We start from the raw sequence: 15,357 nt of genomic DNA, 5'->3' as shown, positions 1-15,357 counted from the left end.
TCTTTTGTTGCTGGTTGCAGCTATCTCGGCACCACATCTCCCCGCCATTGCATCACCCTTCGTCGGTTGCAGAAAAATAGAGGACCTGTTCTAGCATCCGATGGTTGTCGTTGTAGCACCGATATTGGTTGGTTGTAGCTTGCTGACAAACCGCGGCCGTGGTTCCAGCTCGGCGGGTGCTTGGTTCCATCATCCCTGTGGTCGGGGGTTTGAGCTCGTCGCATCGCCGTGGCCCCGATGGTCGTAGCCATGGAAATCGAAGATCGGCGGGCACGCGAGGTGGGCCTGTCGTCGCAGCCGCTCCCAATTGGGGTTTGGAGGTGATGGGTTGGTATTCCCATGGTCGAGATCAAGGAAGTGGGTAACGCCGGCGACTGTTGTCCCACCTCGCCTGCTCCCTTGGAGGGACGAGGATGCGGTGCTCTCGGTGAAGGAGAGGTAGAAGATGATGCTCGCAGTGGAAAAATGGAGATAAGGATAAGAGCAATGGGTGGTGGGCCATATGAAACATGTGGCACGTGGGGTAGGTTGCAGGGGCGCACAATGAAAGCCGGATCCAGCGGCTCGTGTAGCCAGCGGAAGTTTCGGCCGATTGGCCGAAATGAGTCATTATCCCAGGAAATTCAACGAACAAGCACCAAAAAGATTGTGTGTGATAATTCCAGGGTTCAAGTTCTCATGGACATGAATTTGTGTTCTTGTTCTTTCAAAAACAAAAAACAAAAAACAAAAATTGTTACAAGGGCTTCCCCTGCCGTAATCCTTTAAAAAAGTTGGTGAAGCATGTCGCGTGAGAATTGGGAGCTTTTGGAGAAGGATAATTCTGTGAAGCCATCTCAAATTGGCTACTAAATTCATCAAGTTTACGTCCATACATGCAACGAACCTTTTGCGCCGTATGTCGGTGTTAAAACCGGTGGATCTCGGTTAGGGGTCCCGAACTGTGATCTTGGATCGATGGGGAACAAGGGACGCAAAACACGATATTTATCCAGGTTCGGGCCCTCTCTAAGAGGTAATACCCTACGTCCTGCTTGATTGTATTGCTTGTGTATATAGGGGTTACAGAGTTGATCTACCTCAAGATCAGAGGAACTAAGCCCTAACTAGTAGGATGGTGATTGTTCTCATAGACTCTATGGACTAATCCCTCTGGTTTATATAGGCACCAGGGGTACTAGGGTTTATAGATAGTCGGTTACATCAAGGAAACGTCGGATCTTTCATCTTGACTTGGGGTACACTCCAAGGCACAAAAGGTCTTCGGTTCGGATATGGTGCGGCCCAATAGTCCGGCCCATGTGAGATGAGCCGGCACCCCGAGGACCGCCTAGTCCAGGACTCCCTCAATAGCCCCCGAACTAGCCTTCAATGGCCAGAGCTCCAAATGTTGCGCATTCCATGCTCTCCAAAGTCTTTGGCTTGCGACGCGAGTTCTCCATCTTCCTAAGGTTCGACTGTAGCAATTCGGCTGCCATGACTTCCCATCCTACCAAACTGTTAATGGGCCCGCATCATTAATGTGGTCAAGGGCGATCCTCAATTTTTGGGCGTCCCTCAGAAGATGAACAACCTTGCATTCTTTTTACAAAAACACCCTTCAGGGATCAAAGATCATGCCTATTAAATAAGCCAAAGGCGCATTGAGCGTCCCATTCATCTCCCAAATAGGAATCCAATCCTGCCCAAAGAAAGCTCAACACTCATGGCTAGTGCCCCAGGCTCATCCTCGCGCCCTCATGGCCAAGCTCTAGGTGACTGGTCCAGTGGCTCTGTTTCACGACTCCAGCTATGCGACCTGCAGTGGCAGGGGTACCTTCCAGCCGCAGATCTCGTGCCCATTCGCGCTGGATTGGCCTCGGCGAACGGCGAGGCCCTTGCAGAGAACTCTCCTACTCCAAGCAGAGATGAGAGGGTATGCTTCGTATCCTTCCTTCTAAGAGGTTTCAGATTTCCTATTCACCCCTTCTCAAGGTGCTGAGTTGGAATCCCATTCTAAGGATTCTTGTGGTTCCGGGGAATCCAGTTACAGGAGAACCAGGAACGGGGAGCTCTCCTCCTTTTCCGCCCGGCTCTTTGATCTTAAGAATGCTGGTTTTAAGAACGAGTGATTGCCCTTCTCCGACCCTTACTGCCCAACCGGAGAGCGGACGGCTAATGTGTTCCACTTATTGAACATGGTCTATGTTCGGTTCGTGACCCCTGGACGCCAAGGGCGTCCTTGGGGTGATCTCGTAGTTCCTACGGGGTGGAGACAATGGGGTCGGTCCATGGATTTTCCTTCCTTTTGTTACATTTTTCTCAAAGGGTTGAAGGGAGATAGTGCATCAAGTTATTCGCAAGGGCCAACTTGATCCTCTTCCCCAGGGATCCCAGATGAGGGAAGCCTATTAGAGTTCTACGGGATCCAACTCCACCATCTCACCCCCAGACCAATCCTGCACATCTCCGGCTTCATTGCTCTCTGTGAGATGTTTTTGGGCTACGAGGCCCATTTCGAATTATGGAGGAAGTACTTCTGCCTCGTCCCTCGTCCCCACAGGGGATCAATTTTTGAAGTAGGCAGAGCCGAAGTATGTCGTATAGCCGGCACGGGATATCCCATTGGGACCCCGAAGAATGGGCTTCAGAGTGGTTTTATATTGAAGACGTCCCCTTGTCCAAACCAGTCCGGAGGGGCTTACCCGATTATTTGGACGCTCCGCTAAAGAAGCGATTCAACTGGCGGCCCCGACTCCCTTCCCAAGAGGAATCCACTGAGGTGTGATGCCTGGCCACCAAGATAAGAGTGCTGGCCCACAGTAAACTGACCATGGTCGACGTAATAGCCACGGTAATGGATCGATGTGTGCAACCTCTTCAACAAAGGACGCACTCCCTGTGGTGCTACAACGGGGCAAGCGAAGCGTCCCGCTACAAGCGGCATGGACCGGACAACCAAAAAGCGATGGCTGCCATTTTGGCAGATCTTTTCAAAGGCGAGGAAGATGAGTTCGCCCGCCCGAGGAACTGGAAAGGCTACTCGGGCTACAACCCCAACGAATGGGGAAGTTAAACATGCACATACTGTCCGGATGTTATATCCGAATACTGACTGACTCAACCATTTTCCGAACAGAGCTAGAGACGTCAAATTGAAGGCACCAGCCGCCCTTCTCCTCAACCATAAGACCACTCCCGTGATGATGATCCAGGATTTCATGAGGATCCCGAGGTGTCCGTTGAGTTTGAGGATGGGGTTTTCTTTCAGGAAAGCCTTGACGGTTCCAAAGTGGCTATTATAGCCGATCACCTCGGGCTTCTCCCCTCTTTTGTCGTAAGTAACAATAGGGCCTCTTCTCAATTAGGGCATTCGCCTCGCACTGCTCCAGTTATGCTAACTTCTACTCCCAAGGGTCGTTGTACATCACGCCGAAAACCAACGGGGGCGACATCAATCCCCTCCAACAAAGGGGCCTTCAAACGAAAGACGACCATGGGTGATATGACAAGCATGTCTTCGGGAAAAAGGTGGTGTGATTATCATTAGTTCATTAGTGACCTCACCTGACATTCAACCTGTGCTTGTAGGAAAAAGGGACCACCTTAACCGTCTGAAGACGTCAAAGGGGTGTCTGGGCACGGTCGAAGACGCGTCATACAAGCAGTGGTCAGTGTGGGAACTTCCACTGCAGACCAGCCTTTAGAAGATCCCAATGATGTCTCGATCACCAATATGGAAGTTGAAAGCGTGATGAACCACCGACGATGGAAGGAATCCATGCGCCATGTCGCCTTTTTTGATCAAGAATTTAACACCTTTAATTCAGTCGACGCATACCTTGGAGCGGCTCGTACAGGCCTTGAGGGGATTGCTAACCTTTTATCGGCTAATATGCAGGTAAGAGATAGGTTCTAACAACCGAATATAAATGCTAACCCAGTAGCCCCCGAGCCTTGATTTGGGCGGGACGATCGAGTTAAGGGTCTGGTAATATAGTTTTTTATTGTTACCGGCAGGCTTCGAAGGACCAGAACAAGAAACTATCCGAAGGCCTGGACCTGAGCCGAACACAATTGGCTGATGTGAAGGCCGAATTAGAGGCTATGAAGAAGTTCACCCGCGAGGCCCATGGTGAGTTAAAGTTATGGACATGCATTAATGATGCTAATGTGCCCTATCTAACACCGGCCTTATATAGCAGTCGGATCCATATGTCAACTTCAAAAGGACTTGGATACTGCCAAAGAATCCCAACGGTATGCTGAATCACAGCATCAAGCCGGTCTATGGGTTCTAAAACGAAGCCATGAAGAAACCAACAAATTGAAGGCAGAGAATCAGCAACAGGTCAAGGAACTGGAGAGTTTGAAAGCTCAGCTGGCGCAGGCTCTGAGAGATAACCAGAAATTAGAAAGCGGCATGTTCAGTAAGTGTCATTTAATCATTGGGTGTACATAGCCGCCCGCAATGCCTGAATATAACAAATATGACACGCTTGATGCTAGGTCTCCTGACTGGTCAACCCGGAGAGGAGGTCAATTCCTTTGGAGGAGATCTTTTAAAAGAACTGTATGTGGTTCATGAGAGAGCTCGAGAAGCTATGAAGAACATGGTCAAGGCACTATGGCCGACCGAAGTAGCGCCGGATGATATGGCCGAACTGGCGAATCGCTTTAAGGGAGCTCGGCGACGGTTTGAATTGTGAAAAATATCATCATGTCAGGAGGGTGCACGAGAAGCATGTGCCATGGTGAAAACCCGATTCAGGAAACTTGAGCCAAATCATATGGCTTGTGTTGGACCAGTAGGGCCAGATGGGTAGGAAATACCTCTGCACTTGGTCTATGACCAAGTGATGCCCGCAGCTCGGCTCTTCCAGCAAGATTGCGCTTTAGATAGCATAATAGACAATGTGGACAAAGAGTGATATGTTTGATTCTATGTATCTATGTGCTTTACATCAAACGTTCTCGATCCATGCTAAAAACATTTTCATAACCGACCATCGGCTTCTGCCTCCCCGACCAGAGATCGGGGAGTGTTCTGTACTATGTGATCTGATGTAAGCAGGAAGTCACTTCCGGTAACCAGGCAATTCGGCCTTTAGGTGCGAATAGACAAAAACGTATGCGGAGAGTTATGTTATATTAGTTTTTAACATAAGAAACATCTTCTGAAGAAAATAGTTCCTCCATGGGTTCCTTTCTTCAGGTTCGTCGTGCCAAATATAGACGTTTGTATTCGGATACCCGAAGTATGTGAGTAATTGGTGCGAGGAATGAATCCCCAAGCATTGGTGACGAACACCAAGAGTACTATAGTTTCCCTCATTGCCGACCCATTATGTTCTTAAGAATGCTAGCTTTCGGCTTCACCCGTCTGAGGTATGGACACGGTTGACCCATTCGTAACAATCGCAGAGGTACTCCCTTTACCCCTGATATGTCTCCAATGTATCTATAATTTTTTATTGCTCCATGTTATTATATTATCATTCTTGGATGTTCACAATCATTTTATAACAACTTTATATCAACTTTTGGGACTAACCTATTGACATAGTGCCTAGTGCCAGTTGCTGTTTTTTGCTTGTTTTTTTACTTCGCAGAAATATCAATACCAAACCGAGTCCAAATGCAACGGAACTTTTTGGAGATTTTTTTGGACCAGAAGACACCTTGGGGGCCAAGAAAGTACCAGAGGGGATCCCCATGGGGACCATAAGACACATGGGCACGCTAGGAGGTCCAAGTGTGCCCAGGTGAGTTGTGGGCCCCAGGAAGGTCTCCTGCACCACCTCTTCACCCTATAAATTCCCAAATATTCTAGAAACCCTAGGGGAGTTGACGAAACACAATTCCAGCCGCCACAAGTTCCAGAACCACGAGATCCAATCTAACACCATCACGAAGGGGTTCATCATCCTCATTGGTGCCTATCCGATGATTTGTGAGTAGTCCACCATAGACCTAAGGGTCCGTAGGTAGTAGCTAGATGGCTTCTTCTCTCTTTTTGATTCTCAATACAATGGTCTCTTGACGATCTATTTGATGTAACTCTTTTTGCGGTGATTTGGTTGGATCCTGTCAGGACCCCGACTCAATGCCACACCGATCTAGCATGTAACACCTCATATCACTTTGCGGCCTCACGCACGGTATTCCCACGGGTGTCGCCTTACCAGGCCCGGGACCGTTTGCGCCTTTTGGCACACGTATATGATAGCATCGCTAGCATCCATATGACAAGGAGCCCGGGCTGACATGACTAGTCGTGAACCCAAAGTGGCGCTAACTTACAGGGACAAGCATACATGACCCAGCAACGAACATGTCGGTTATCAGTGAGTGAATCCGGGCTGTAGCAACTGGGCTAGCAGGACTCCGGTAAACCGGGCGGTAGCAGGCTAACAGGACTCCGGTAGACACCGCGTGACATTTCCCCGAAGGGACAGACACAGGAACAAAGAAGGACACATGCCGGCCAGCCTAAGTGTTCCGGAGCAGTAGCAAGCTACCATGGCTCAGTGGAAGCACTAGGAGACATTTCCCGGTAAGAGAGGCTACCAGGGACAAACAACTAGATAGTCAGATCCCACACATACCAAGCATTTCAATAACATGCACATAATATGCTCGATATGTGCAAATACAACATGGCATCACAACATGACTCTACAACTCAAGTATTTATTCATTAGGCTTCGAGGAGCCAAGTATTACAAACATGGGTCTCATGAACAAAATACAGAGCATACAAGCAACAAGCACATGCGGAAGCTTAACTTGTCTGAGTACAGACAACTACAAATGAAGAAGGCTGAGAAGCCTGGCTATCTACAAGACCCTCCCAAGGGTACAAGATCGTAGATGAGGTAACAAGCTAAACGTTGAAGTCCACGCGGAACTACTAGCGAGACTGAAGTCTCTCTGCAAAACATAAAATAAGCAAACGTGAGTACAAATGTACCCAACAAGACTTACATCAGAACTAACTACATATGCATCATTGTCAACAAATGGGATGGTGGGGTTTAACTGCAGCAAGCCAGCTTTGACTCGGTGTCTATCCTGAACTATGACTCAAGTAACTCTTTTGAGGTGGCGCACACGAGTCCACATATTCACCATATCAATACACCGTTATGGATTCGCTCCCGTCTACCTACGAGAACGCCATCCATAGCACTCACGCTTATCTTGCGCATTTTAGAGTATCCACTTTCACTTGTCTATGAACTGTATAGGCAACCCAGAAGTCCTTTTTCGCGGACACGGCTATTCGAATAGATCATATTAACCTTGCAAGGGTGTACTTCTTCACACACGCTCTCGCCACTTACCACCATGTACACGTTGTGTATCTCGGCAACCTTCAAGCGGAAGCCTGGCGAGGGAGTCGGCCACGACCTGACTAACCACACAAGTCTCTCGTCCAGGTTTATCGCCTATTCGGGTTCCATCCGCAAGGAGATCCGGCCGGGGTGTCGCTCACGGCCCCAAACGATGTGTGCAGGGTTCCCAAGCCCACCATCCGGGTGCCACTTGGTACACCGTGCCACTGTGCCTAGTCTGTCCCAAGCACACCTGTACCAGGTGCCACTTGGTAGACTACTAACACTACCTACAAACACCAGAAACTAGTTGCAACTCCTGGACAGAGATCGAGTTGATTAATAAGTCGAGAGGGGCACTTAAGCATTCCAATGTGTGGTAGTAGCTGTTCATGGATCACAAACACAGAACTTAGTTCCTGAGGACGGTTTCAATGAGACAACCCACCATGTGCTCCTACATGGCCTCTCATCGCTACCTTTACCAAATCATGTTCACGCACTTAGCTCTCAACACTAGGGCATGTTCACCACATTCCAATTCATCCCCGATGAATCAGACCTGACACAACTCTAAGCAATAGCATGCATGACAAACAAGCATGAATGAGTAGGCACATCAGGGCTCAAACAACTCCTACTCATGCTAGTGGGTTTCATCTATTTACTGTGGCAATGACAGATCATGCAGAGGAAAGGGGTTCAACTACCGCAGCATGTAACCGTTGAATCATTGTTGTCCTAATGCAGTAACAGAGAGCAGGAGCGAGAGAGTGGGATTGTATCAGAATGAACAAGGGGGTTTTGCTTGCCTGGCACTTCTGAAGATTGTATAGTTCTTCATCGATGTCATCGAACTCATCGTCGGAACCACGTCTACTGAGAGGGGACAATTGCCGGCAACAGAGAAGGAAACACAATCAATGCAATGCACAATATGATGCATGCTCATGACATGGCAATATGAGTGTGTTGGCCTAATGCAACTACAACCAGATGGGTTTGAGTTATTTTGAACCCAAGGTTCAAGTTCAAACTCAAACTAAGAATTTATAAAGTGCATTATCATGTTTTGATATAAAACAGCAGGTTTAAGTTTCTTTAACATGCATGAAACCAGCACAAATGGATAGATTGGATTTTTCTGATCATTCTTCATATATAATTTGTTTCATTTGGAGTTATGGTTGAATTTCTATGAATTTTAGAAGTTTAAGGCATTTTCTGAAATTTCCTGAATTATTTTTTAATCCAGCAAATGATTAACTGCGTCAGCATGACCTTAGTGTGACTTCAGCAAGTCAATAGGGGCCGGTCCAGGTCAAACCTGACACCGGGGCCCACATGCCAGTGAGATAGAGAGTTAACAGGGGGTTATTTAACTTAACCCGTGTTTTTAATAGTAGCGGTCCCACATGTCATACACTAGGGGTTAACTAACCGAGTGATTAGCACCTAACCTAGTGCTCCGCGTCAGCTCTAATCGGTGTTTAGCCGCCAGCGTAAATAGGGCACGGCGAGGTCGCTCGTCCGGCCAACTCCGACGACGAGAGGTCGCGCGACCCGGTGCGTTGGAACACCCGCAGCAAGGCGCGTACGATGGTGGTGGTGGCTCGAGCTGATGTAGGCTATAGCGGCGCCGGCGATGAGATTTGCGGTGGCCAGAGCTCGGGTGCACTCGGGAACGGGGCTGTGGTGCGCTAGGGGAGGATCTGATGGGCTAGGTGGCATACATGGGCCACCAGAAGCACGCCGGTGCCACGGGTTCGAGCAGAGGGGATCGGGTCAAGAAAGCTAGCTGGCCATGGCGGACGGCGGTGCTCGGGCATGTGGGCGAGGGTGCTACGGCATGTGAACGAGCAAAACGAAGGAGGGGAAACGGAGTGGAGCTCACAGCGGACTCGCAAGACGCTCAGAGTGCTCGGGGACGACCTCCAGTGCACGAATCGGCAGCGACCTCCGGTGGCCAGATGCGGCAGTGGAGAGCTCGAGGGCGACGCTGTGGTGCTCCGGGCCTTGTGCTTGTCGGTGAGGAGACGCAACGGAGAACGGTGGAGCTTTTGGAGAGCTCGGGGAGACGAGGGGATGGCAGTGGGCGCGGTGTTTTGCGGCGGCACACTCCGCCTGTTCGGGCGGCTGTCAGAGAGAGAGAGCAGAGGAGGGGAAAGAGGTCCAGGGAGAGAGGGGAGAGGTGCAAGGGGTCGCGGGCGTCTTCATGGCAGTGCTAGAAGGGTCGGGGAGAGGTAGGCATGCAGGGAGGAGCTAGCGCGGCTCGGCTGCGCGCCTGGCACGCAGCTGCTCCTACTGGCAGCAGCTTGAAGAAGCTCGCTGGAGCTAGTGGGTTGGGCCTCTCTGGTGGGTTGCACATGTGAGTTTCTCTCTCTCGGCTATTTTCTATTTATTTAGTTTTATGTTATTTCATTTAGTTCATTTGCCACTGTTTGAATTAAAACAAAATTCAAACAAGTGCCAAACTTCCTCTGAATTTATTTATGTTGCTTCATGGACTTTTCCAAGGCACATAAATTATTTTATAAGCATTTGAAAATATATTCTAGTTATATGAATATAAGTTCAAATCCAAATAGCTATTGATTTAAATTCAAAGTCCCAAAAATAATTCCTTAAAAATGTTCCTAAATTTTGGTTTGATATATAGCTCTTGCCAAAATTTTCAAACATTGCAAAAGGACATCTTGGAAACAAAGAATGAGATTTCCAGGGTTATTTTCCCTTCTTTTATTTAAGTTTATGAGGCTTCCACTTTCCTCAATTCCAAGTTTCAGAAATTTAGACATGATGCATGAGCGCTCTAACATGCAACTAATACAAGCAATATTCTGGGGCTGTGACAGATCCGATGAATTTTGAGTTTATGATCAGATCTATATCAATGAATATTATTTGAGTCTTCTTTGATCTCTTATATGCATGATTATTTATAGCCACATATTTCTTCTTCAAATCTTTGGTTTAGTTAGGCCAACTAGATCGATTTTTCTTGCCACGGGAAGATGTGCTTTGTGATGGGTTCGATCTTGCGGTGTCCTCTCCGACTGACATGTATCGTTGCTATTAAGGATAACAAGATGGGGTCTATTCCTACATGAATAGATCTTGTCTACATCATGTCATCATTCTTATTGCATTACTCCGTTTCTCCATGAACTTAATACACTAGATGCATGCTGGATAGTGGTCGATATGTGGAGTAATAGTAGTAGATGCAGGCAGGAGTCAGTCTCCTAATTTTTGACATGATGCCTCTATATTGATCATTGCCTTGAATATCATCATAAATATTCGATCTTCTATCAATTTCCCAACAATAATTTGTTTACCCATCGTATCCTATTTTCTCGAGAGAAGCCACTAGTGAAATCTACGCCCCCGGATCTATCTTTTATCATTTTGCTTTCAAGATCTATTTTTATTCGCATTTGTTTTCAGATCTATTATTCCAAAACCCCAAAAATACCATGTTGCACTTTTTCTTTATTTATTTTATTTCATGTTTTATCAAGATCTATTTATCTAAACTTATACAAACCGGCCTATCTTTTTACCGAGGAGGGATTGGCAACCCCTCTTACGCGTTGGGTTGCGAGGATTTGTTCTTTGTGTGCAGGTACCATTTACATAGTGTTGCTTGGTTCTCCTACTGGATTGATACCTTGGTTTCATAACTAAGGGAAATACCTACCGTAGCTGTACTACATCATCCCTTCCTCTTCGGGGAAATACCGACGCAGTTTCTAACCGCATGTCCGCATCAAAAGGAATTTTTGGCGCCGTTGCCGGGGAGACATTATCAACATCTATCAGGTTCCTAATCACAAATCTCATCTCCTTGCAATTTACGTTATTTGTCATTTGCCTCTTGTTTTCATCTCCCCCACTTCACAAAAATTTGCCGTTTTATTCGCCTTCTTTTTTGTTCACTTTTTTCGTCAGATCTATCTTTTATTTGCAATCTTGCTTGCTTTGTTGTTAGGGCTAGTTCTTCCTCTGTTACGTGTACCCCCGAGAATGAGGTTCTTAATTTCAAACAAAGGGGAGGGAGAATCTAAAATATGCTTGGTATAGAATTTGTAATGCTCATAATAGATCTATTCGTAAGCATTCTACCGTTGTTCTTCTTCGCAATTTTTATGTGGGCATAACCACTTGGTATAGGTACGTCCTTGATACAATTATCGGTGGGAATTCCTTGATGAGTCCATCTTTGGATGCTTTTAATGCCATGGGAGATCTAGTGGGTGCATCACCTATCATTATTAATGAAACAATCTTAACTCTTGAGCATGTTATGCAAAGATTAGATGCTATTGAAAATAAGATGGTCACCGAAGAACAAATTGAAAATTTGGATAAAAGGATGCAAAATCTTGCTAATAAAATTGGGTCAAAAGTGGGTGATGTTCTTAAACTACTAAGGGAGAAGGAAACTGTAGTTAACTAAAGAATTGGAGAAAGTCCTTCTCAGATTAATAAGTTGGAAGAAATTTTTAGTAACTTAAGCTCGGCCTTTTCTTCTGTTAGAACTATTTAAAAAACTCCAGTAAAACTTTGCAGGTTTACTCAAGTCACTAAGAACAAGGATGCCACTTCTAATTGCAACAAAGAAGATCTTAAAATGATTAGTATCCATCCCAATTTTGTTGAAGTAGTGAAAGGCCCTACTTGCAAGAATGATTTTTCCACTCTTATTCCTAGAAGCACTGTTATTGAAAATATGCATGTCCTTGAAGACTTCTAGTTGCGTGATCGAGGAGTTGAAAACTAAAGATTACAATACTTGAATCAATGCATAATGCCTACCTATGGGCATAAAACGATAGCGCTTGTTGGGAGGTGTGGCACCCCGGCTCAGAGCAACCGGTTTACCTTGCATTGCCAGCCCAGAGATCAAGTATTCTGGCAACACACAACAACATGGTACAGAAGACAACCGCTTTATTGATGCTAGCGGGACCATAAGTCTGATATTACATCCAGTTGCGAGGTCAAGCAGCACACATAGTGTGGCTGAACAGTATGTACATTATTTAATGAACATGAAGGGGCCTCCATCACATAAACTATGCGGCAGCGGAACGACAACGAAGTGGAACTCCATAGCACAGGGAGACCGATGTGGACACGATCTAGACGCGGGAAGCTCTCCGAGCCAATACGACTTGCCTAAAATCTGGCATGACACGCCAGGTCAGTACATTGAATGTACTTGCAAGCTCACAACAAACATAAGCATAATGGCAAACAATATCATGACAATTATTCATATTAATGCAATGCAACTCATGCTACTGATGCGGTGAAATCAACTTGTGCATCGAGTCTCTCGGACTCTCTTACCAGACGGGTTACCTCTTAACCGAACGGTGATCATACCCAGATCACAACTGAAGTTAACACTTTGATGCCAACCACGATCATCTCATGATTCCACAAATCATCACGTAACCAGTGCCAACAACAAATCTTTAATGTGCAAGATTACTTATGAAAGTTGATCCATGGTGTGACTTACTCACGAGCTGTGTCCTTAACCGAGGACGCGGCTATTGATATGTTAAATACACTCTATAGAGGTAGCGCACTTTACCCACACCACGGAACCCATGGCCTCGGCACCCCATTCGGGTGGACCAACGGCATTCCAACGAAAACCTCCCATTTCCATGACACTCCCCCGGCCACTCCGACCAACTCCCCTTTTGGCTAAGTCATGTGTGGCCCCGTGCCTACCAAAGGCATCAACGGCCACCATCATGGCAAAAATGGTCCCAAACAGGGACAAGGTACCATAAAAACAAACGGGCACACAAGGTTATGTCTGCTTACCGGGCCAGGGTACGAACGCCCATAACCTTCCCACGTTGGAGGCACCGGCGAGAGGCATCAAAACGGACCAAATCAAGACCTCCCCATAAAGGTAAATGTGGTCACACTGGGAAAACTCGATTCAGTGGATGCTTGACTCGATCAATGTTATATTCAAGTTGGATTAATATCAGGTTTAACTTGAAAATAAAATAACTCAAGTCATCAGATGCCATGATCATGCAACTATTCGACATGCAAAGCATACCACTCAACGTGAACGGATCAACATCATCCAAATGATCTACTTGCACTACTCATCATTAAACCTTACTGGTTCTACTTTACCGGTTTTTGTCATTCATTATTTTAATTAACTCATGATAAAAATAAATCAATATATCATATAATGAAACTACCATTATTCATAAAATCATAACCACTTCATTAGAAATTTCTTCTACTGACTAATACTAGCTCATGCATTCAACCAGTACCTTAACCAAGCATTTCAAGCATGACAAAATAACTAGCACTAAGCAATATTTATTTAAATGATTAAATGCATGAAAAATAACTCATATTCAAGTTGGAAAAATCATAGATATTGAAATGACACCATCCAAATGTTGGTGTGGCTCGCCTTAGTGCAGAGGAGGTTCACACTCCTGCTGGTTATCACAAAGACAAGCTTCTCCCTCTGAAAATATTTAAAAACAGCAAAACAAAATATCAAAAACCACTCTGAAAATTACCAGAAATTCTAGACAGCAAGGAAAAATCTCCATTTTGGTGTGCTGCTAGAGCTCTTTGGAACAAACACAATGCAAAAAGAATCAACTCATTTGGACTTATATTTTAAAAGTTATCACTAGTCAAAGTTCCGGTCAAAATTTTGAATTAATTTGAATTAAACAGAAAACCAGGGGCGTGACGACGACGTATTCTCAGAATACGCCTCCACTCGTACCGCTTCAGGCGCGAGTGGGGAGGTTGACAGTGGGACCCGCTGGTCAGGAGAGAGGGGAGGGGGGAAGAAACACAGCGACAGCGGTGAGGGAGTCCTGGATTAAGGGGTCCTCGGCCGGCCGGACTACGTAGCGTGGGCCGGACTGTTGGGCTATGAAGATACAAGACATAAGACTTCGTGCCGTGTCCGGATGGGACTCTCCTTGGCGTGGAAGGCAAGCTTGGCGTTCGGATATGTAAATTCCTTTCTCTATAACCGACTTTGTACAACCCTAGCCCCCTCCGGTGTCTATATAAACCGGAAGGCTTAGTCCGTAGAGGCAATCATAATCACATAGGCTCGACTTCTAGGGTTTTAGCCATTACGATCTCGTGGTAGATCAACTCTTGTAATACTCATATTCATCAAGATCAATCAAGCAGGAAGTAGGGTATTACCTCCATAGAGAGGGCCCAAACCTGGGTAAACATCGTGTCCCCCGTCTCCTGTTACCATCGACCTTAGACGCACAGTTCGGGACCCCTACCCGATATCCGCCGGTTTTGACACCTACATTGGTGCTTTCATTGAGAGTTCCGTAGCATCATCACCAAAAGGTTTGATGGATCCGTTAATCATCTACAACAATGCAGTCCAGGGGGAGGTTTCCTCCCCGGACAGATCTTCGTATTCGGCGGCTTCGCACTGCGGGCCAACTCGCTTGGCCATCTGGAGTAGATCGACAGCTACGCCCCTAGCCATCGGGTCAGGTTTGGAAGCTTGAATTACATGGCCAATATCCATGGAGACTTGATCTTCGATGGATTCTAGCCCATGACGGCCGCTCCCCGCCACCACGATGAACATGACCTAAATCTGTCATCGGACCGTGCTCAGGAGATAGTGCATGTAACTACTCTGGCCCTAGATCCGGAGCAGATTGCACCGTCTGAGGATGGGAAGCTCAACCCCGCCACGGAAGCCGCAGACTCAGTGGCATTGGAGCCACACACAGATCCCACCTCGAGTGGGGTCCGTGTCACCGGAACCTCGGATTCGTCTCCGGCTATAGGTTCCGAACCGCGTGCATCCGTGCCCATCGAACCTGATCAGGAGCCGATCGTTGAGTTCAGCTCCGCAGACATCTTCCGGCACTCGCCTTTTGGCGATGTGCTAAACTCATCAAAAGCCCTCTCCTTATCAGGAGACTCTTAGCCGAACTATATCCGGTTTGAGTTGGATGCTGATGGCGAAGAATTTCGCTTC

The sequence above is a fragment of the Triticum aestivum genome, chromosome 3B (assembly GCF_018294505.1).
Source record: "Triticum aestivum cultivar Chinese Spring chromosome 3B, IWGSC CS RefSeq v2.1, whole genome shotgun sequence".
NCBI classification, from domain to species: Eukaryota; Viridiplantae; Streptophyta; class Magnoliopsida; order Poales; family Poaceae; genus Triticum; species Triticum aestivum.
Note: the sequence above shows the minus strand (reverse complement) of the source record.